This window comes from Cygnus olor, chromosome 13, assembly GCF_009769625.2.
Source record: "Cygnus olor isolate bCygOlo1 chromosome 13, bCygOlo1.pri.v2, whole genome shotgun sequence".
Classification (NCBI taxonomy): domain Eukaryota; kingdom Metazoa; phylum Chordata; class Aves; order Anseriformes; family Anatidae; genus Cygnus; species Cygnus olor.
Window position 1 is genome coordinate 12,403,354 of NC_049181.1, and position 25,577 is coordinate 12,428,930.

A 25,577-nucleotide genomic window follows, 5' to 3' on the forward strand; every position below is an offset into this window, starting at 1 on the left:
AAGAAACCAAGGAAATGGCTCTTTTAGTGGAATCCAGCTGCCAGATACAGCAACAGCTGTGACTCCACAGTAATTCTGGTATCCCAACTAATTAATATCTAGTCCATCCATATCTGTCAACTCTGCACCTCTGTCATTGAATGGAGATCTTATCATGTATACAGAATGAGAGTTCTATGAGAATAAGTCTATGACAAAGCAGATAAAGCCCATGTAGTTCCATGCTTGAAGAGCAAAGCTGTGCTCTATATACCATTTTGGGATTTTTCTATGGCTTTAGAGTTAAAAAAAAAAAAAAAAGAAACTTGAAATTCATGTGATTTGGTTTGAAGTTCTAAGAAGAAAAAAAAATGCCTTAGAAAGTTTCCTTTGATTTTGCTGTCACGTCTGGCTGACAACTGAAGAGAGGTCTATATGATTTACTTATTTTCCACAGAAATTATTCAGAAAATTTGGTGTCGTCCACAACTTTCCTTCTAAAGCCTAAATGCTTCTAGCTTAAGAAATATATCTTCCTTTGTTAAGAAAGGTTTATCCTGTGCTTATAACTGTTAGGAACTATTGACTCATTACCAGTGCCTCAGAGGCTAATTGAAATCCTATAAATACTATACTATACTATACTTAATACTATAAAATACTGTGGGTACAGTGGTACAGATTTGACTTACAGTAAATAAACTGTTTCTATAGCTCTCAGCTATGTACATAATATCCCATAACCAACAATCCCCATGCACCTTCCCTATTGGGCAACATTATTATTCCTATTTCAAAATAAAGCCACCTACAAAACAGAACAAGACCCAGAGAAGAGACATCCTCGGTGTATGTAATTGGGACCTTCTATTTATCTTTTTCATTATGTTAGGTCAGAAGAGATAAGAAGGCAATCTCATTATCTCATACCTGTTTGTCCACTGCACTAAAATAGCTTCTCTTTATTTTGTTTATAAATAGTAAAAGGAACCTTATAAAGAGTACATTTTTTTTTCTTTTTTTAAGCTTAAAAAGTGTTTCTAGATTTTGTTACTTTAAGACAGCTTAGTCAGCTCAAGATGTCTCTGGCACCATACCATTCAGAGGTATTCAAACCTTCCATGAGCTACTTTGGCACATGCACAGTACGCAGTGTTTTTGTCTGATAAATTCTTCTTAGCTCAAAAAAAAAAAAAGTAAAAATGAGGTTCTTTAGAGCATTATAATTTACAAAAAGGCTCTAAACACAGCTAATCCAGATAACTTCAGGATTATAAAATTTCCTTCTCCCAAAGTTTAAGTGGTAAAATGAGCAATACCCCATAAAGTAATAGCAGTGTTGGAATCCATTTGTTCTCCGATGACCTTCTACTGGCATTGAACTTCAGCTGGCACTAAAATGCAGAAGTGTACCAACAGTGCTTACTGATTAAATATATAATTAATGCAACCTGATTTTGGAATATTTTGTTCCTTGTACAACTGTTCTGCTTTTCTGACAGCCCATGAATTCTTCTGTTGTTCTCTGTTAGTTGAAAACTATTTTTTAATAATTTGAGCAGCTTTTTGTATTGCTATAAAATTCTTGCTATAGCCTGCTTAAAATTCACAAAATGATCATGATCCCGATAGAAATTCCACAGCCATTAATATATATTAAAAAAAACTAATTTAAAACTACAGAACTCATTTTGACCTGCTATGCAGTAAAAGTTATTATATTCTGATAATTAACTATGCCTTGCAAAACTTCATCTATTTCATAGCCTGCCGTACCTTAAATAATCTTACTTTAAATTAATTTAGTCAGTTAAAAAAAAATTAAATAGTCAATGACGCTGATTCACTGTCCAACATCATTAGGTTTCCTTTTTTTTTTTTTTTTACCGTTCATTTACCTTTTCAAAGTAAATAATTTTTGTTTTCTTTCACTGATTTAAAGGAACAGGAATAAAGATCACCTAGCATTCTAGCCAAGGGACTCTTTCAATGCTTCTAAGATGATCAGCATGCAGAGGGTACGAAACAAAAGAAACAGAAAAGATAAAAAAAAAGATGCCTTTTTAGGACTTTCAAGAAATATGGCAAATAGATGATTAAGAATGTGTAAAATAAAGAAAAAAAGCTGAGATTGGTAGAATAAATTGGATTTGAGGCTATCTGAATGTGTGTTTCACCGGGAACATCCTTATTATTTTCAGGAATAGAAAACAATATCACGAGCTTTGAAAATAAAGAAAACAAAACTGAAGAGGAAGATATTATTAATCTTTAAAGGCTTTAATCAGTATCCATTAATTCAATAGGGTCTACCAGGCTCTGTTTCCAGATACTCAGCCAAATCTTGCTCACAATACAGTTCACTGTATTCAAGAAAATCACAGAAGGGTTTAATTTTGTCAATTTTACTGTTTTTAACCAAACTCAGATAACATGCTTGTAGTAACCATTTCATGAATGCTCTGAAACGCTCCATCTCAGCGAATTTGTAATATTACCACACGGTAGAAATCTGTCTTTGAGTTATGTAAAGGTAAGGGATATGCCAAATTGTTTACTGGTTACTTAGGCAGTCCATGAATAGCAAAAGACAATTGTCCTGCTCACAAAGTTGTTCTTTGTCATCTATTTTCTGTCTTTCTTTGAACAGAGAACTGCTTTGTGAGCTGAACACTTAGTCTTCATTACTGCACTCATTTAATCTTAATGTCAGTTTAGAATTTAGTTGCTAGTCATGTTCTGTCATATAACCGACTCAGGGAACTAAAAGTTAAATACTGCTTTTTAGCATGAAGTGTCTCTACCAGTTCTGACAGAAAAACACAGTGTCAAATGGACACAGCCAATACGATGCAGTGAGGGCAAATGCCCTTAAAAAGACAGTAATGTAACTCCCACAATATAATTGTGTGCAAAGTTAAATAAATTTGCATATTTTTCTTTTAATGATACCACTGAAATTAATGTTTTAATAAATTAATTGAGGTTCAGATACAGTTGTGCCCCTAGTCTTGCCCATTTACAAAAAATATTAACGTGATTTCTGACCAAAAAAATCAAGTGGGTACAATTTAACTGTTTCAGCCAGTTCTAACACTTATTTACAGAATAATCTACTCTACAAATGAAAATATATCTGAGAAGAAAATCAGACTGTTGTACCAAGTAAGCACATTTCTTCAGGCTCTGAAAATCATATCTGGCAGGGAGATCCTTTCTCCATCAGCACCTTCTCCCCACCTTATGACCCACAACTGTAGCTCACTTGTCTCCTGTCAGCTCACTTACTTTTGATCCTACCTCCCTACAACTCATCTGCATGTGCAGATTCCACCCAATGTCAGCAGTTTATGATACACTTTATTGTATTCTAATTGCTTCCTCTTTGTCCTTGATCACTCGTATCACTGGCCTAGCAGTTAATTAGGTCTGTCAACACTTTTCAAGTACGAACAGTTGGTCTAACTGCATCTTCCACTTCTCTGATACTGTAAAGCTTTGCACACCCACTACATCAGAAGTGTTTTAAGACGGATTAAGAAGGAACTAGGAGGACAATGGAATGCCCTTTTAGATAGCTCAAGATATGTAATTATGATCTTGATAGGCAATTTTCAGAATTGTTCAGAAAACTTGCATACTAGGAGGTTGCTGCTATAGGTTGAGTTTGAACTTACGTCCCTCCTACTCACTCAAAAACTTGCTTCCACAAACATATCTGATCATCTTAGCTACATTAATAAAAATCTAGAAAAAAGAAGAAAAAAACAGAACCATTTCCCTGATGAAAAATTCAAAGACAATCAGTCATATTGAAGAGAACTATTTTTTTGCCTCTAGAAATCTATTTCAAAAATTAGTCAAAAGACCTTTAACTGTTTCTTGGCTTTAATTAGTTTTGTCTGTGCTTGGATTTTCTAGGTGTCTCTACGGCCAAGTCATTGACTTCTGAAAATTGTCCATATGTTCCTGTGTTAGTTCTGCTATGATTATGCTAATTTGTACAAAAAGAAACTCTTAATCAGAACTGAGTTAAAGCAGTCCATTTATCACAAGGATTTAAGACACAGAGGTAGATACAGAAGCATATAGTCCACAGAGCTGTTAATGCACTCCAGTTTGTCTGTGAACTTACTACAATATTGGTGTTCACTTTCTGAATAAATACTTTTTATATCAATAGGCCTATACTTGGAGAATCTTCAGAAGCCTGTAATGATTTGTAAAGGTAAGACTATACATTTACTCCTGCCTTAAATTCAGGAGCTACACAGACATGAAGAACAAGGCGTATTTTGAGGTGCAAACATTCCCTTCTTCCTAATTCATAAATATTTGAGCAGTCAGAAAAAAGTAAAGATTATATAAATACATGTATTGAAAATTGCAATTCACTGGTCACAGTTTGTAACATCATCTGACCTGGAATACTTTATCATGGAAATACTTTGGGGTCACAGAAATACAGGCTCCTTTAGGAACCCGGACCAATTGAAATTATCTCCCTGTGGAATATATTCATGATATCTAAAAAAAAAAAAAAACGGGGAAACAACACAGCTCTGCCACATTGCTTTCCTTCCACTGTGTATCAAAAAATAGGTGTAAATGACTATTTTTGATTGGACAACAGAAACATCCATATATGCTAGTGGTAAATCTGATTAATTCCATATTTTAACGGCAGAATTCCTATTCTATATGCCAAACACCTCAAGGATAGACTGTTGATTCCAATTTCTAATTTTAACTAATCTTTAATCAATCTTTTCTATCTTAATGGAATTTACTGTGAACTAGAACAGAACTCAGATACTTTTCTTATTTATATTACAAAAACCTCAAGATGCACCCTTCCCAACAGGATCAAAGAAGTCTACTCATTTAAACAAGATCCTCTAGTTTTCTAGTTATACTGACTGAATCAACAATTTTTACTTGTCTTTTAAAATGTTTAACTGAACACAAAGACTTTTGATCAATACTAGGATTCTTCATTCCTTAAGGGTTGAATACAGCAAAATACATATTGCGAAGTCTAATAAGAGAATAATGTTACTGAAAGAACACAAAAAATTTCAGTTTTATTGATGAGAGTTTCTTTTAAATGTTAAGTCTATTTGAAGAAGTGAAGAGAGTAGGATATTAAAAATGTTTGTGTTAACATATTATGCCCCTTAACACTGTTTAATCATTGTCTACAGCTGGGCAGCATTAGCAGTAGACAAACATCATAAACAGATCATAATTGCTTTAACTCAAATAAGAACAAGGCTCTTAACAAGTCATTACTCTTCCACTGCCTTCTCTAGGCTACTTATTACAGTTTCACTGGGAGATCTCTTAAAAAAATAAAAAAAATTGGGAAGCCTTTGCATTTCAGGTACACAGTACATAGTATGCTGTGTACTTCAGTCTTTAACTGAAGAAACTATTACAGCATTATTATGCAATAGACATTCACAAAGAATGATGTTATACTTGTTCACAGGATAGTTTATTTGATCATTAAATGACATCCAAGTTATTTCGGGGTACTGTGTCAAAAGCCTGGCATCAAAAATTATTCTAAGGTTTGGTTCATCAGTTTTTCAAAAAGAAACCTGTACCAGAAAGTATTTTTTCATTCAATTGAAAGTTTTGAGCATGTCTACTGTATTTTTGACACCAAATGTCCAGTATAATTCAATCTCTCTCTTCCTTACATGGATTAAATTACAAACTAAAGCACCAAGCTAACTTTCACATACTCATTCTATGTGAAATAAGTTTTAATTTTGCAACTGAAGGCATGATTCCCACCTAAATAATGGAGACTTAACAAGAAATGAATAGAAAAATCAGGTTACATATGGCTGGCATTCACTTCGTACTGCTTCTAGAGACATCCTTGCTGCATGAAGTTATAAACCAGAGCCTAATTCTTGTTTTGGGAGTTACCTATCGGTCTCTGGTATCAGAATAAGGGCCTTGTTATATATGTCCCAATCTTAGTATCATCAGTGCAAGATAAAAAGTACATTAATAGCTGACTTGAAGAGGTGCTTAATTTTCCAAAAATAAGAACAATCAGTTAACAGCTACCACAGAGATGACTTTGGGGAAAAAACAACCGACACGTGCAAACAAAATTTGAGAACTTGATGATAAGTAGTGTGTCATTAACCAAAAAAACTGCTACTGACAAAATAGAAGATACTTTGATTGTACGCTGCTATATCACTGTGTTGGGATTTTTTTTCGCACTTAATTTCTTTCTATGCTTCTGATTTAGAAAGAAACACTACAGACAGAAATGCACACACTCATAAAAATCCATCTACAGGCTGCTTCAAGCATTTCCTGTGATTCAAATGGGATTGATACTTTAAAAGTCTATTTTGATTTGTTTATGATTTTAATGCTCTATCAAGTCTGTACTATTGATGCTTCTATCAGAATAATTATCCTGTAACACTGTGTTAAATGCCAGAAAATTTGTATTAGAGAAGGAATGCGGGTATGAGACAATATTTGCTATAGCAAAATCACTTAAAACAATGGATGTGACAAGTTCAGTATAACTAGTTCTACATTTACTCCTTTCATTTCAGACACGTTGAGAATACTGAATATACTCTTTCCAGAGAGATTTGAATACACTTCTTAGTAGCCAGCAAGGTCACATGGTCTTGCCAAAGTTACCAAACTGTTCACAGTATCCATACATCTTCCTGTATCACAGGAAACCTGATATATAACTCTGGAAGAGAGGCTTTTGTGGTGGTTTGGGTTTTGTTTTTCACTTAAATAAATACAAATAAAATTTATTTATTTTAAGGTATTCTACTTTGCATTCCAAAATATTGTAACTGGTGGAGATACTTCATTCCTTCCATGTAAGTGAAAGGTTGCATTCTAGAAATGGGTTTAGTGTTCTAAGATGCCAGTTCTAGCAAATGAAAGCAAAGCAGAAAAGTTGTGAACAGTAGCACCATCAAGTCTTCTGTGAACAGACTACAACTGAGGAAAATACACTGAGACCATCTAGCTGTTAATACTGACACACACACACATACATAAAGTTTCTAACTTTATAGAAATAGTGTTGTAGCCACAGACATTAATTTCATACAACCATAATTCATTGATTAATTATACTACACAAGTCCAAGGAGCAATTTCAGAAGGAACAAAATGAAAGACATAAGAAAGCCACATGGTTCTAATGTTACCAAAGGTTCACCATCCCAAAAAGCACTACTTGAAATAAAAAGCTACTGTAGTTGTAAGAACATTGATTCACTTATATAGCTAACTGTGCACCAATTAGAAAGTTGTTTTCCCCATATGGATTCAAATGCATCCACCAGCCCTTTGAACAGAAAAGACATTACACAGCAAACTGCTCAGAAGATGCACTGTTATTGACTTCAAAGTATTCAAGCTTATCAGTCAAATTAGATCCACAAATGGAGGAAAATGGTAAACATACCTTATTTTATGAAAAGCTGTATCAGAAAAGTCATACTGACTTCAGGCAGCAGATAGATGCAAGTATTGACATATGTGGGCAGAAAATCTGTTGAAGTATTATGTTCATGTATACTGTGCTGATTGCAGGATTGGAAACTGTAAATGGCAGAGCCAAAACTATGTAAATACAGATTTTCTACAGGTAGTTTAAGTATTCTGTATTATCAGTTAATGTGTGGAAAGTACAAGTCTGACCACTTGGCATGAGGGGATGAAATAACATAATAGATGCATGAACTATATTTTCCCTTCAAGTTTATGAAGGGGCAAGCAAAAACAGAGTAGAGCAGAAGTGTTTAAACTCCCAACTCTAACAATGAGAAAAGACACTACCTGGAAGGAAAGAAAAAGGACACATTTCTATGCTTATACACTTTTAAAAAATGCATTTCAATATACTCATTTAAATAAGGAGTTACCCATTTTCTAAAAGTGAAGTAGGATTGGCCATTTTATAAGATGAGGAAACATATTTCTTTCCTGTGCTTCCATGTTTCATTTACAGCGAAGTTTCATCTAAGTGGTTTACTTCAACATTAGTTTAAGATACTTACTTCATGATGCAGGTCTACGAAATTGCTGAAAGACATGTTACTAAAAAGAAGGAACAAAATCGCCGGAAGGTCTCTGCTCATTTTATTTTGCCTAAATGCCAATGTGTTTGGGATCTCCAAACACTTTGAAGATGCATGTTTTCAGTTAGCTTTATCTTAATAATAATTCAATGTTATTTTTTGTTATTGGTGACAAAATATTCCTCATTTCCATGAAGAACAAGCATATTTTACATATCTTTCAAGATGTTTTGTCCTCAACAGCATTGGTTTGTTTTATTTTGACATCTTCCATTTCTGTTCCCCCATACTACGATCCTTCTTCTAGAGGTTTCAGGATATTCCTGGCCTGTTCATTTTAGAATTATCAGTCACTGTAGCTGAAATATTGGAAATAAAGATTTTCAGCACTTATTTGTGCCTCCGCCAATATTTCAAGGATCTCTATTTTTTGGCAGCCATGTCCCACTATATGAAATATGGCCAAGAATGCCAACAGCATCCTGGCTTGCAAAAGAAACAGTGTGGCCAGCAGGTCTAGGGAAGTGACTGTCCCCCTGTACTCAGCTCTGGTGAGGCCGCACCTCAAGTACTGTGTTCAGTTTTGGGCCCCTCACTACAAGAAGGACATCGAGGTGCTCAAGTGAGTCCAGAGAAGGACAATGAAGCTGGTGAGGGGTCTGGAGAACAAGTCTTACGAGGAGCGGCTGAGGGAGCTGGGATTGTTCAACCTGGAGAAGAGGCGGCGCAGGGGTAACCTTATCGCACTCTACAGGTAACCTAAAGGAGGCAGTAGCGAGGTGTGGGTTGATCTATTTTCCCATGTGCCTGGTGACAGGACGAGGGGGAATGGGCTAAAGTTGTGCCAGGGGAGGTTTAGGTTGGATATTAGGAAGAACTTCTTTACTGAAAGGGTTGTTAGGCATCGGAATAGGCTGCCCAGGGAAGTGGTTGAGTCACTATCCCTGAAGGTCTTTAAAAGATGTTTAGATTTAGAGCTTAGTGATATGGTTTAGCGGAGGACTTGTTAGTGTTAGGTCAGAGGCTGGACTAGCTGATCTTGGAGGTCTCTTCCAACCTAGGTGATTCTGTGAAATAGCTTTAAGCTTTGTTGCTTAAAGTCTGTATCTTGTTCTCTGATTTTGAACATTGAATCTTTTTATCGTATCTTTTCAAAAAGCAACTTGCAGTATAACAGCTTATTCTAGAATTTAAGTCACACTTTCTTAGACTCGATTTTTAAGGCTCTACAAAGAAAAATAATCTTAGAAACATGCAACATCTTGAGAGATACATGAAAGCCCCAAATGAGGTTCACCAAAACACGTTCAGAACAGTCTGTATCAGCAAAACTTTTGTAAAACACCAATTTTAAACACAAATAACTTCTAACAGCTAAGGGACCACCTGCTTCCAAAATGAAGTGTAACGGTATGTGTAATTATGGAAAAAATTAATATTAAAAAATCACAGAATGAAAACTGAGATTAAAAGTATTTTTTCAGAGCTCAGACTAATTTGTGGAACATAGCAGCTTTTACTGCACACTTCAGATCAGGTCTCGTGGCTTACAATATTAAAAACATGAGAAAGAGACACTACAAATACCTAAATATCTCAGTAATTCAATTACCAGAAACCGCCGCCAGTTGCTGACTCTTAGATGGGGCACACTAACACTCAGGCACTCAGCATAGCAAGGCAGATCAGAAATTTCATGCCTCTAAGTTTATTCCTATATCACTTTGATTAGCCCTACAGAGAGATGGTTATACTGGTGTCCTGTATGCTATGGATATATTTCTTAAGATTTCCTTTATCCATGTGTAAGGTAAGTATTCCTGTGTAATCTCTTATTCGTACTCCCTGTAAGATATATGCCATTTCTGACACATTGCACAAATACTGTTTTATTTGATTGCATTCAATTTTTAGCTTTATCTCTATGAGTTGCATACACAAACGCAAACATCTTAGAGAAGTGAGAAATGCAGACCTGTTGCAATCTAGACTCAAATGAGCAATCACCAGGGCAACAGCATCCGCCCATGTCCCTCATTGTAGCAGTTTTTTCTGGAATGAAGGGATACAGCATAATTTATCTGACTCATAGGTATTTATATCTGCTCATTACCCACAAAAGTCTACATCCTGTTTTTACTACAGAAAATAACGGTGGGTAAAAGTGTTACTGATGAAAATCAAAATTGTTAACTATGGTTTTGCTTTAAGGAGAAGCCAAATGAAGAAGTGAAAGACCTGAAAAACTATTTTCAAGACCTCAGAAAAAATATTTCACATTTTACATGACATCTGGTACCCTGTATATTTTAACGTGGTTTGATCTGTACCTATGAACTTCTCATACGAACAAGAATAATGATTTGTAAGTTACTAGCAGATATAATAAGGGATTTCTGAACATTAAACTGAATTCATCAAATTTGAGACTGTTCAGTATGCATTCAATTAGAATTATTCTTTAAATATAGTCTGTGAGCTAGTATTTGTACTCTACTCTTAATTACTCTATATCATAATTTTTGACAGTTCTACTTGCAGTTCAGACACTAATCTATCCATTTTCCTAAGGTACTCAGTTACCCACCCTCTCTTTTTTTTTTTTTTTTACTGTATGTAAACATCCTTTTTGACAATTATTTCCAAAATGGCTATTTTATTGTTAATGTCTTTTTTTTTTTTTTTTAACCTTTTCATTCCTTTTCCCAAAAGTCTCATTAAATTTATACCAGATAAAAGCAACAACTGTTTTGTTTGTTTGTTTTTTTAAATGTATTTAGCTTTTAAAGTTATTTTAAGTATTCCTTAACATCATTTGTTCTGATTCAGGTCATCACACTGCTGCTCTCTGCTGTCTGTAAGAAGAATTCACATGAAATTGTTACAGAGGTGGCATTCATTTTGGGGTCTGTAACAGTCATGGGTTTATTTCGAATTATTATTTTTTTTTATAACTAATTTTGCTTTCTTAAAAGAATAAATTCCAATTTTATCTGTCAGGAAAAACCATGCAATTTCAAATATAATGCAACAAACTTGAGAAGAGTGATAATATTTTGCATAACTGTTGCACTTGCACTTGGATTGTGTATGGACTATCATACACACCCCTTTGTTTCCACTTTAAGCCCCTAATTTTTCATTCCCTTTTCACGCTACCACCTTCCAGATTCAAGAATACTTTACAATATGTAAGGAAGAGAGAATAGTTCCAAATTTCCAAAACAGATGCTGCAAATGATCTCTATACGGGCTGACTACAAAAACTTAAGAGAAAATAGTTGTTAAACCAATAATTTGCATAGTTTCCATTGTGACAAAAGAGGCGATAAAATACTAGGAGACACTTGTCTTGAATATACAATAAACCTGGTTAAGTTAGCACAAAACTTTTAAATAAAGGAAATTCCTAGACAGCTCAAAGATTACAGAAAAGAAAAGCTAAAATGTTATATCAGTTCTTGCATGATTTGTTAAATGGACCATTTGAAGTCTTTAGAATGAATACTCTCCCAGTGAAATATATTTCCAGAAGGGGGAAAAAAAAAAAAAAGTGTTCAACAGTGAGACTTTTTACTGACCTGAGTGTTCCTAGTCATGTTTTAAGAAGATACGCTATACAAGAAAAATCAATAAATAAAAATTCTTGTCAACAGATGGCACAATCCATGCTACCTCTAGTTACTTGAATCTACATGCTAGGTAGAGGTCCAAATCATTTACATTCTGTTCCAGTTCCTGATATGGCAGCGGAAAAGGGCATCTTTAAATGCCTGAAAAAATACAAATTAACTCTCAAATACAAAATTTCCACATTGTGAGGCAAGAATACCAGCTGGATTGTCCCCAGCATATGGATGGGATTAGTCAGTCTTCCAGGTGCTCGTGGCTACAAGCAGTAAACCAAACTGTCTTTAATTACCATTTATAACAAACCAGCATTAGCATATACAGGAGGGCTTACTCAGTTATCAGCAGGGTGCATTTTACCTAAAGCAGTAATTTTTGTACTGTTATATAGTCTGTTTATCTCCTCACATAACTTGACTCCTACACAAAAGCATTTCATGATAGGTAAAGCAGGATTTCTCAGACTGTATAAAATCTACCTGGAAGCACTATTACCCAAGCACCCACATACTTCATCCAGGACATGGGAGCAGACCAAAAAATCCCCACCAAAACAACAAGATCCATTGTAAGGGAATCACAGAATCGTCTAGGTTGGAAGAGACCTCCAAGATCATCTAGTCCAACCTCTAAAAGGAAAGGAAAGCAAACAGAAAAAGGACTAAATCTTAAAACCTAACCCCTTTCATACCAAAGTCAGTTAGATTTGGAGATACTGTTTTAATTATTTAGCTTTATTTGAAATGTTTAAAAATATACTACTACTTTGAAGATACTCCCAAAGTAGTTGTCAGTACCTGTTGCTTTTTCACTGAAGCAGTCTGTAACCATAGCGGTTATTACTATTTTGTCTCTAGGTAACACACTTATGATATCCATACCAGTTTCACACAAAATATCTATAGTATATGAATATATATATATATATATATATATATATATATATATATATTCATTTTCAAAATATCAAGGAAATAAATAAAAAAAACTAAGTTTTTCTACCCTTCTTTTCACTCCTAACCAACCAAGACAAGTATCCTTGTATGTTTCTGTAAGAACTAATTGAAGTTGTTCATTCTTCTCCTTGTTTATAAAGAAACATTAATTCTGTACTTAAAATCATTGTGGAACAATTTTCATACATCTTAGAATATGAACTCTAGTGAATCCAATATAAAAACACACACAAAAAAGGCACAGAATATCAAAGCCCCAACAGTGTCAGTCTAAAGAAAAAAAATAAAGACTTCAACTGGTTTCTGCCCCTAATTCTTGTTGACTTCCCCATTCTTGCCAGATTCAGTTAAAATATCACAGGCTGCTTCTGCTTCTCTCTTATATAGTTGACCTCTGAAGTTTACGCAAAGAAGGTGACAGTGCAGCAGGAAGAAGAAAGAAAGCAAAATACAACTTCTTCAGTTAGATGAAGATTCCAGCAAGTGCAATCGATGCACAACACAGGAAAGATCAGCTTCCTTTGTTATTTCAGACCAAGTATCAAAATAACTAAAAGGGAACTACTGAAGTGCTTCTGCTAGATGTAACCAATTAATAGCTTTGCATTAATCCCTTTGGATTCAGAATTAATTCTTGGTCTATATTGGCATTTCTCTTACTGGAAATTTTAATTTGCATTATTAAAGCCCTGAGTCTATTACATTTGCAACTGACACAGATGCACACCAGAAAAAAAATAAAAAAATAAAAAAACACTGTTTAAGACTGGTAAACTTGTTAATATGACGATTTTAAGTACTACTTGAAATTCTATTTAAACACCAGTAAGCTGTTTTAGTTAAAGAAAATCTTACATGAATGCCAATAGACACAAAAGTGTTTCACTGATAGACCTGTCTTCTCACTTAGATCCTAATTAAGTTAAAGCACATTTAATGTTAAAGAGAATTAAGTGATTTGATACTATCGTACATTTAATAGAAGGCAAGTATTTTATTTATATCTGGAATGAACCAATTAATGTCTTGGAAAAGACCACATGTAATAGTCCACTGTAAATCTCTATGTACTATTGCATATATTTTACAGACTTGTCTTCTCCTTTGTTCTTCTCTAATATTATCACAAAAACTTGCACCTTCTGTCTCACACATCAGACTTGGACTGCAGCTTAAGGAAGGACACAGCACGTGACAACAGTAAGATGAATAGTAAAACATAACTCAAAGTCCTTGTTACTGGCCATACCCTTACAACTGTTTGCTCCAGAACACCAGCAGGGTGTTGCTTCCCTCCCCATCCCCTTCTCCCAAATCTTGAATTCTTTCTTTTTGAAAGACAGCAACAAAAATATCTCCCCTCCACTGCCCCCCAAACAATTTGGGATCTATCAAACTACTAATAGAAGGTTATGGTTTTTGCATTCATGACTCCTACTAGGTTATTCCACCATCTCAGTCATCAGGTGGTTAAGAACTAACCTCTTCCCCTCCCCACCCCGCCCCAAATCCACTGAAAATGTACCATATATACTGTACTGAGGATATACTGTAATATAGCAACTGGAAAGCAACATTACAAACTTAAGATATATTAGTTTTCTTTCTGCTTGAACTAATCTCTTTGTTAAACATTACTAAGCTCTTATTTACTAAGAGATTTTCTTATTTTCTTTTTACTTGGCCTTCACCTTCTGCCAAATTCTCAGTAATATAAATCCAGAGTCTATGACAGTAACAACCTACATACAAGTGCGTTGCAATAACACAAGTGGTACAGCAGGTATCTTCACACCAGATATAGAAACTATTGTACTGACTGTCAATCAACACCCGCAAGATGCCAGATGAGTTATCTTTATCAAACCCTGTCACTTTTTCAAGTTCTTTATTACTGGCAAAGCATTTTGAAGAAAACAATCAAGCCCTATCTGGAATCTCTGAAGGTGCTGAAGTGCTTTAACACAGGCGAAGTTAGGACTATGAAAGACATAGGAAAAAAAAAGGGAGGGAAGTTTTAGACCCCATAAATGAACCGCAGGGGGCACTTTGGATGTAATACCTGAAGGAGGAATGTACAACAGTTTTTCAAGACATGAGAATGCAAACTCTTTTAATCAGTGAATATTAGAACTGGTGCTCTTTGTAAAAGTTTTATTTCTTAGACTCCATGGTCTCCTTAGAATCACAGCCCATGAATCAAAATTTAATTGATTTTTTGTCCTATCTTCCAATTCATCACATTTAAAAAAAAATTAAATTTATTTAATTTAATATAAAAAATATTAATATAATTATAAATAAAATAATAAACAATAAAATAAAAATAAATATAAAATATAAATGTAAATATATATAAATATAAAAATATATAATTATATATTATTAATAATAAATATAAAATAAATAAAATAAATTTAAATACATTATTAAATTTAAATAAAAATAAAAATGGTTAAATGTAGAATACAAAACATTTACAAATACTCAAAACCTTAACAAGGCTATCAATCAATAGTACCATAACCTGGGCTTTGAGTCAAAAGCAATAGGCTAAAAAAAAAAAAAATTAATTAGCAAGGGAATTTTTAAATAATGAAGATGAAGGTATCAGCTCCCCTAAGTAGAAGCTATTGGCTGGGGAAAAAGAGTTGTACAAGTAACATTTTTCTCTAACAAAATGACCATCTCTTCAGTGCTATGGTTGTTTGGCCTATTACTCGTATTGCAATAGTGTGAGGCAGTCCTAATCAAGGACTACTTTAAAACCAGCAAAACAAGGAACACCTTGTCCTTATGGCCTAATAATTTAACATCTAGATCCCATAGGATTGGTTCAAGTAGAGAAGTTATACTAACACACTTTTACAGCTCAGCCACTTTCTTCAGTTAAGTATGAAAATAATGTCATCTGAGTAAAACACTGATCCCAATGGAGACTTCAGGAGCTTTACTACTCAATTCCACGCTACTCAAACAATTGCTGGTCATTAAAAATTCTAAGGCTTTACTTGAGCAGAAACACTTGATCAATTACCAGTCTGCTAGGGTGTTTATACAACACCTGAGAATGCCATGACATAATTAATATATTATCACAGAGTATTGGTAAGAAAGGGTCAGTTATTAAGTGTTATACTTTTTATTAAGCATGGGAAGAACTCCACAGTAGCAAAGTATCAAAAAGAGCCTTAAGGTACTCCTTAGTAAAACAGGATGAATGTTTAGCTATTATCTCACTCATTACATTTTACAGAAAATAAGCTATTTTTGTCAAAACATTATATAAAAATACCAAAGATAAAACACAGCTTTTGACAAAGCCATCAGATAGGAAATGCACTGCACCCACTAACCATAATTAACATGTATTATTTCCATTTAGTAAGTGAGGACAGCTAAATACATTCTGGAGAAAAAACATTTTGTTAAATGAAGTGAGATTATTTTTGCTGCTAAGAAAACAAATGCACTCTGGACCTATTACAAACCTTTCTCTGAAGTCTTCTGCCTCAGAGAGAATTAAAAGGCTGATTGTACAAAGAGCTACCATTCAGTATAGCTCTTCATGTCCAAAGTAATCCTAATAGATACTAATCAGGTTACAGTACTGCTTGTCTTAAGTAACGTGTATTGGTAGTGGTAAAATAATACTAATATTTATTTCCATTGCCATACTGTTTAGGAGCCACAGTCATTAAGAGCCATGGGACACACTGCACTAGGTAGCAGATGAACAGAACAGAAAGCTTATGAAGTCTTTGAGACAGTAATCCAAGTAGAAAGTTGAAAAGATAACATAAAAATACATTTCTGTTACTGATTTAACATGGGACCAAATTATAGCAGGGTGACCTCACGGCAGCCTGCAGCTCCCTCACAAGGGGAGTGGAGGGACAGGTGCTGAGCTCTGCTCACTGGGGCAGTGACAGGACCTGAGGGAACTGCACGGAGCTGGGACAGGGGAGGGTCACTGTGTGTTAGGAAACCTTCACTGAGAGGGTGGCCAGGCACTGGGCCAGACTCCCCAGGGAGTGGTCACAGCACTGAGACTGCTGGAGTTCAGGAATTGTTTGGACAATGCTCTCATACATAGGGTCTGATTTTGGGGTGGTCCTATGTGAGCCAGGAGCTGGACTGAACGATCCTTCTGGGTCCCTTCCAACTCGGGATATTCTGTGGTTCTATGAAAAAGATCACAATACTACAGAAGAGATATTCTATTTTACCTTTGCCACTTACATGAAGTTTGCAACATCGAATAAAAGGGGACATAACGTGACAGGAAATTATCACATAAGATGTGCCAGGGAAAGGAAGGAAGGAAAAAAAAAAAAAAGAATGTCTTCTCACTCCTGTACATTGTCTCCAAGTTAGGCAGGATCCTGAACCTCCACATAGCAATTCATGCCCAAGTTTCTAAAGTTTGGGCAGTTCAGGGACATTCTTATTCCTGGTTCTGGGTCTGCGGTAAGGGTGCACTTAAAATAAAGAGTCAAAACATCTCTTATCAATCTTACCTATTATCATTGATAATATATGAATTTATTATCAATGACATGAGCTATTCTTTTAAGGAATAAAATTCATAAAAACTATTAAAAAACACCAAAGCTGTGCCCAAGGACAGTACATTTTGTAATGTTGGACTACTTGGGAATTCAGTTTTATTCCAGTTCTTCCTGTAAGGAAGGACATCCTTATCCTGCAAATAAACATACATGATCCTCAAATAAAACTTTCAGAGAGGAAAACCTATCAAATGTATCCCTGGACATAACAGAACAAGCTAAGCATACTAAAAACGCAATTTCAAAGGCATCCAGTGAGCAGGATAAATTTTAGTTACAACCCTGTTATAAAGAGAGCTTGTCTTCTTTGATTAGAGATAATCCTCTATTTCCACAAGTTTCAAGAGGAAAAAATGGTTGGTCTTGGTGAATAAAAATGGAGAATTTTGTAATTACTATTGTTTCAGATCAAAAAAAATAATTTACACTTTCTGCTATGAAGTCTATGATAAATGCAATTTTAGAATCCTCTTTTTCTTTGCTAGAAGTGTCCATACTATCTTACATTGTTGGCACTTAAAATTAATGTATTTTATCTAACAGATACAGCAGTCATAATACATTTAAGATAACTATTTAAATTTTGGCTGTAATAACATTATAATGTAAAGAATCCTAATTTTATTGGCCTTGATAAATCTAAGACTAAATTTGCTCAGACATTTTATCTTGCTTGACCTTACAGAAGTTAAAGAAATTCATTTTAAATGTAATGAGTTATATTCCTTCATTTTGAGCCTTGTTCATCTCCATAGGTCTAATTTGGAAACAAAATTATTTCTAGTACTTACTCAAATATTGATAATGAAACTACTGAATGCATTTTTTCTGTGTCTATAGTAAAAATAATTTGAACTCATTTGGAGGGCTTGCATTCTCAGTATTGCATAAATGAGATACTACCTCAATTTACATTCACTCCTATGGCACACAGAGCTATAGGAATAATCATAGACACTCAATTAAAAATAACATTAATTACAAATTTACAATTTGTCACAAATTCTCATTACTGATCCCTTGAAAAATCATGCACAGTATTTACTGATATATATTTCAAGACTCAACTTCAATGCAAATTTGAATCCCACAGGAAGACATTACTTTTCATTTACTCCTAGGCTTTTAATTCAATGACAATTAAGTATCTCACCCACACAGATACTATTTCCAAAACATATTCTGCATAACATGGCTCTACAGATACTTTCTTAACCATCAGAAATGCCTCTAGTCCACACACAAAGTGGATAACTGTAATGGATAAATTTGGTGGTCATACAAATTGACACATTCCAGGGGAACTGCACAATTGCAAGCAGAGAACCAGGCCAATTTAAAAAGAACACACTGTACACAGGACAGCAGATCAATATTCTGGAGGATCACTGTATAACAGGCTCTATTTTTCCTTTGGTAGGTGTAATTCATCAAGGGAACATTTACAAGGAGTTTATAAACCACCACTGGAGAAAATAAGCGTTTGCTGACTCTACTAATATACAAAAGGTAACAAACTGCCATGCCTCTCCAGAGCTTGGAAAGAGATACTGACTGACTTTAATAATGGCAATATTTACTACCTCTAACTAAAACATCTCTGATTTGAATAGAAATAGTCACAATCAGTACAGTTGCATAAATATAACAATCAAGCAATTCAGTTCAGATGTTGGCAAACTTCTTATAACCTGAACAGACTATAACAAAAAAAACTATGACAAAATTGAATAGAATCTGGAACTTTAAAGTCATGAACTGTATAAAACTACTACTGCCGGCTGTCTGCTTTTTGTCTCTCTGATGATGCCTAATTTAAAAAATAAAAGTAGAATCAAGTTCAGACATCCTTCTTTCACATATGCAACATAAGGCAGAAATTCCCAATTTTTCCAACAAACAGAAAAAGTGAGTTGAATTTTCTTCATGCTTTAACCAATCATTTTCATTGTACAATCCGTAGATGTAGAGGTAAAACAAAATGGAACTGTTGACCTGCCATATGGCATCAGCTTATTCTAACACTTTGTCACTACAAGCTCTGTTCAACATTCAGTCAGTCTTGAGATGTCTTTTTTTTTTTTTTTTTTTGAAAATGCAGTTTAACAAAGAAACATCAACCCATCAACCTCTCCACCACCTGAAATATAAGAAAACGTGTGGGCTGATGTGGAGAGAAATCTCTGCTTTTCTGATGCAAAGCTGTGAGCATTGGATAATATTAAAGCACAGACAATCCACAGAGGAACTACATAATCAGATTGTTTCAATGAATATGTATACATGAGTCATCTGATTATTTTTCTTAAGGGAAAAATCTTACATCAAAGTGAAGCTAGTTTGGCCTATCTCAGAAGATATTTGTGTATATTTCAGTATTTTTCAGAAACACCAATAAAGAAAAACAAAACCAAGATATATAGATATATATATATATTGAAAAAAAAAATCTTGTCTCAAACTGGTTATGATGGTGTGTTTTAAATCAGGCAGAGATAAAAAAAAAAAGTCACTTCATCAGAGAAAAAAAATACGTTTTCTAGGGCTAGCATTTCCCATAACTAGCCACAGGACATAGAAGAATCAGGACTGTCTGAATCTTGCACTAACTTCACCCTAACTCTAGTTCTCACATACTCTACAACTCCAAGACTGTTCTACGGTATCCTTCAGTTTTTTATTCCTTTACATCTCTATTAAAGGTATTTCACATTTCAGCTTCTGGGAGATACTGCAAAACATGAATAGTTGTTGAATAATAAGTTAAATATATCCTATTGTTTACCATTAAGAGCAAGATTCTGTAGTGAAGCTGACACTAATTCACATAAAAACCAAAGCAACATAATTGATAAACACTGAATTAGTAATCACGTTTTAGTACAAAATCTCTTTTTCTGGACAAATTCAGAACTATTTCTTTTTTCCATTGAACTTCTGTTTCTAAACAAGTTTAGTTTTTCTTCCCATTGCAGAGACAGAAACATTCCACAAAATCAAGCTCTGAATTTCTAACCCCGCAGTTAATTTGGATCTATCTAAATTTCATCTGTAATAGATCTCTGCTTTTCTTCTGATTGCTAGAGGAGTGGTAGAGTAGTTTGGGTTGGAGTGAACCTTAAAGACTATCTGGTTCTGACTCCCTGCCATGGACAGGGACACCTCCCACCAGACCAGGTTGTTCAAAGCCCCATACAGCCTGGCCTTGAATTTTTCCAGGGATAGGGCATCCACATCTTCTCTGGGCAACCTGTTCCAGTGCCTCCCCATCCCCATAGTGAAGAATTTCTTTGGCCTTTTCTTACACATGCTACTGAAGCAGTAGCTCCAGAAGGGACATAATGCTCATCTTCCCGCAATTAAAAACATCAAATAATAATTAAAAAACAAAAACAAAAAAACAGTCCAAATATGAATTAAGCACTTTGAACCGATGGAAAGTAAACCCCTTGACTGCTCAAAACTAGCATCTTACATAGCCATACTTTTCAGGTTAGCTTTTTCAAGTAAAACAAAATGGAAAGGAAGCCTAACCTCTATCTTCATTAGAATAGAGGTTTGCTAGCTTTGTGGGTAATCAACTAAAATTTCTCCTCAAGTTATAACATATTTAATGAAGTTCTAGGAACTAGACTGCCCACCTCCAGTCCTGAAAAGAATCTTCCTCTCCTGCCAGATCCAATTAAAAAGATGGGGAAAAAGTGCTTTGGAGATAAGATTTCCCCTTGAGTATACTTCAGTGACACAGATTACACACAAAGTTGGAGATATTTTCTTTTGGACTCTCAGGTCTGAAATTCTGTGGGTTGCCAGTTACCCCTCTTTGCATGCATCCCCTACCCCCTTACTCCCCCCAGCCCAGACTACATCCACATCTAAGACACATCCAAGATCTAAGCACATTCATGTACACAATCTTTGATGTTTTGCTCAACTACAAACATTCTGAAATCCTACAAAATCTCTCAGCATTTATTTGCAACAACAAAAAAATAAATTGAAAATGAATTTTAACCTAGGGGCTTCACTCACAATTGCTGCTAGACCTGAGAGTAATTAAATATGACACAAGGTGGTGTCAGGTTGGATTAGCTTTAATAAACTGCATCAACAAAGACTTTCTGTTCATGTTACTGGCAATTCTTTGTACTACAGCATTGCTTATGTAACACCAAGATTTAATATCCTGGAACTTGAAAAGATAGGGTCAGATTGATCCCAGAGAACGTGCTATAACTGTGCTGTATCAGGTATTTCACCCTTCTATAGAAAAAAAATATCCATAGATTAACCTTTACAAAATATTCCCCCCAGCCCGTTCCCCTCCCCCCATTTTTTTCAGTGACAAATTATTTCAAGAGAAAAAATAAAGATTTAATTTTCTTAGCACAAATGTTCCTTTTCAGTGAAATTACTAAAGATAAGGGACTAGAATATTTCAACAACTGTGAATGCCAAAATAATTAGATAACTTTTAGATAATACCACAAAATTTGCTTGTAATCCCATTCATCAGATTTTGGAAATAGTAACAACTCTCTCTTCAGAAAATATTCCAATACATGAAGTCGCTTTAATTTTCAAACCCAGGACACGACATTTATGCAAGGCCTATTATCATGCATTTAATGTAGAAATTAACAGTCAAGATGAAGTCACAAAAACAAACTGAAGTTTACACTACAATAACCAGAAATTTTGATTTACTTGAAACTTCAAGTTGGTAGCATTTTGCTTTCTGCATTGTGTAGGATTTCCTATTTTAGTTCTCTAAAATCATAGACACATGAATTAATTACACAGAAGAAGGAACAATTTATATATTCCCACCTGCAGCTCAACTTCCTGTATTACTAAGATTTGGGATTCACATCAAAAATTCATAGCATCAACTCAGTTTCATTGACAACAAAAATAAGCATAACATTTATGCTTTTTTATACTACCAATCTGTCTGGCATGGAAAGGTAAAGTAGTAAGTAGCAGTGGTTCCAACAGTAAACACTCATCTGGCTCAACAGTCATCTCTGGTTTGCTCCCTCCTAGTTCTGTTCTGCCTTTTAGGGCAATCACAAAAATTTGGAAAGAGTAGAGCTCCATATGTATGCCTAACTCTGACCCAGTTTTTCATAAGAACACCTTTTTTAGCCTAACAATGGGTGAAATTAGAAATTAAAAAAAGAAGAAAAAAAAAGGAAGAGAGAGATGAGCTAATCTTGAATGAAGTGCTAGTTCCGAATTAAGGGAAAAGATTGTTAAAGTTTTTAAATATAACTAGCAAGATTATATTTCTACCAAGAACAAATACTCCTAAACCAGGCATATTAAAGTTGTGTCCTTTTGTCTACTTTACTTCAAAATTAAGAGAGAATGGCTGTTTTCTGAACAATTAAAAATCTGCCTAGAGGAGAAGTAGTTATTTTATTTTTTGATGCACTTAATGCATCATGATGGTACATGTGCTAAAAATTTAAAACAAAATTTGCAAAGCTCAACAATGATGCAAAAGTGTGAGTTCTTTACCAGTTATTTTTGAGAGCTGAAGTAGAAAGAAGCAGGTAGTTGTCTTAACCACTTTTGCAGCTCTGAGTTTTTCTTTTGCTCAAGGAATATCATAGGCAGTACTTCAGGCAGCTTACTTTTGTGTAACAAAAAGTACAGAAACAAAAACACCACCACAGAACTTGAAGCAAATACTACAACTTTGTATAACAAAGCAAAGTAACACATTCACTTTCTACACTTTTCACAGACAGAAACTGATCTAGAATACGGCATTCTTTATTCAGATTTATTTTACTTGCACATCACATGATGAACTCTGTTATGAAGAGTTACTTAAAACTAAATATCCCTCTCCCAGGCCTCAGTATAGTCAGCATGCTTGGCTGTTCTCTTCTAATTAAATCCTCATTTCATTTGCAATTCATTTGTACTGAAACATAAGGCAAATTAATCTCTACAGAGACTCAGGTTAACTATTAGGAAATCAAGAAGTAGAGCTTAAGGAGATCAAGTTTAATTTTGAAGATCTATTATATTTACAAAACTGGGACCTACTGATGCAAATTAACATCCTAAAGCGAAGTTATACAATTTAGCAATATTCTGATCTGCTGTAAATAGGCTGTTCAATGAAAAAGCAACTATTTTAAGGGTAATGTTTGAAAATATGCCAGAACAACATATTATTGATTTATAAGAAGAAAAAGGCCATATAGAGACAACTGATAGATCCAAAGCCCTCTAACATCATAAAAAGTATTCTGTTTGGTTTCACTAGGCTCTGCTCATCCAGTCTATTCAAAGCTCCTCTCTCCTGACATGAAGGAAAAGTCATTCAGGATGAGAATGTGTGCTGTCAGATGTCTTACCTTCTTTTCCTTTAGTTTTGCAAGTTTCTACCCTCATCTTCAAGTAGGTAGCTCCCTACCTCTTCCAACAAAACATCAAGGCAGGACAACAAGATAATTTCAAAAGCCTTGAAATTGATTCTTTAAAACAGTAATCCAAATAAATTACTCCAGGGTTTTTGAATATATATATATAGCTGTTCTCCCTTATGTTACCAAAGGTAATAAAATACGCTACATAGTTCAAGAAATGAGCAGCTTTCTAGCATAGTTAGACTGAAAAACCTTTTTCACTTCATATTTAATCTGCTGTAATGTTCCTTTATTAAGGAGCTCCAAACATCATAGATAATTTACCAACTACTTATCTTCATCTAATATAATCATATCATTTGAAGTATATATGCAAACAAAAGCATATCTAACACTAAGTTCTTCAAATTACAAGAATTCTGTTACATTACAGAAATGATTTATTATCCAAGTACTCATTTAGGCATTTGAAATAAACCTGAGTCAATAGGGATCATTAGCTTTGTTACCCTCTTAATGAGGAATTTTGCAACAGAATTTGATATTCCAGTTCACATCCACTTCAATAAATCCTCCTGCATAGTAACAGCTACAACATATTTTAAAGTTCCAGAACAGCCAGTTTACTGACAGCACCATAAGAAAGTCACAGAAGAAGATGTTTTCAGTGATGCCTTGCAGTTAGAAAAGCACAAGCATCAAAATGAAAGAAATTTAAATTAAACATTATTTAAATTGAACAAAATCATTAAAAATTAGCTGTCATCTTAGCCTATTAGAGTAATTTATATTTTTCTCCATTTTCTCTTTAAAAGATACAGGTTATTCTATTAGATTTTTACTGATATTCAATCAATGCTATAATAATTTAAGTTTTTTCAGTTTTATTTCTGCCCTAGAGTTTGAGTCATACAGAATTTCTGAGAAATCATAAATATGTATTTCCAAGCTAGCACAGGATTTAGATCTCAAGGACAAAAAGAAAAAAAAGTTTGGTTCATGATTTTTTTTCTCCACGCTGTGGCTAGAAATAAAAGCATCATCATTGCACTTTTTTTAGGTGTATAATGTCTTTCTACTGACAAAATGTTGACAGAACTGAAATAAGGTAGAGATGCAGATTTGTAGGGAGAGAAAGAGAGAAACCACGCACAAGAGCATAAAAGGACACTTTAGTTTTCTCTCTAATATTAAAGTGTCTGAAAACCATGATAGTGTAAATTTTCCTAGAGGTCCCTGAGTGGCGTTCATTACTTAACCAGCTTTTTTTTTTCAGTACAGTTCTTCCAGGTTTCAATTAAGAAAAGCAACACTCAGTATAGGCTGCCAACAAGTGTCATTTGAGCACTGCTTTCATGACAACACATGTTGAAAAGATGATACAGGACCTATTAAAAACCTCACTAAAGTGACCCTTAGTTTGCAAGGTTATTAAAGAATTTTCCAGGTACTTAAAATGTTTGTGACTTTTACAGATACTGTGAATCTAAATGTCACCTTTGCCTCAATTTTTGATGCTCTATCTTGAGTCATACCAGCATCCCAAGGACAAAGCCTCATTTCAGTTCTTCAAACGATGACTGTGGAATCCTTGCTATGCAACTTTCCAGTTACGGGCTACCTTTCAGAAATGTCTCCATTTACACGCCACAGAAATCAACTGCTTGATGCTTTTTAGTACCGAATCCAACCCCCCTTAAAATTTGAGCCTGAGAAGCAACCAGCACCTGCAATGACTATGCGTGTATATTTAAAGGCCACTGAATAGTATTATTCTGCATACGATGGCCTCTGCCTAACAAGCACTGAATAGGGACTTAGGGGGACAAAGCATCCTAGCTTTTTGAACTTTTACCCCTTTTTCTTTGTAACTTCTGATTTTAAAATGAAGCACCAACATTTAAGCACCAACATTTAAAGCTGCAAGCTTTACATTTTGTCAATAACCACTACCTACTCGTAGAT

The 25,577-nt window shown here is 34.5% G+C and overlaps 2 long non-coding RNA genes across 2 annotated transcripts in view; one reads left to right on the forward strand and one right to left on the reverse strand.

Annotated features, from left to right (window-relative positions):
- LOC121077479 overlaps positions 1-25,577 on the reverse strand; it is a 156,730-nt gene that overhangs the window by 104,794 nt on the left and 26,359 nt on the right. The gene's annotated exons all lie outside the window — the stretch shown is intronic.
- LOC121077481 lies at positions 1,450-13,135 on the forward strand. The gene is made up of 3 exons (XR_005824079.1): positions 1,450-1,506; positions 10,899-10,975; positions 13,043-13,135. It is a non-coding gene; the product is annotated as an uncharacterized LOC121077481 (long non-coding RNA).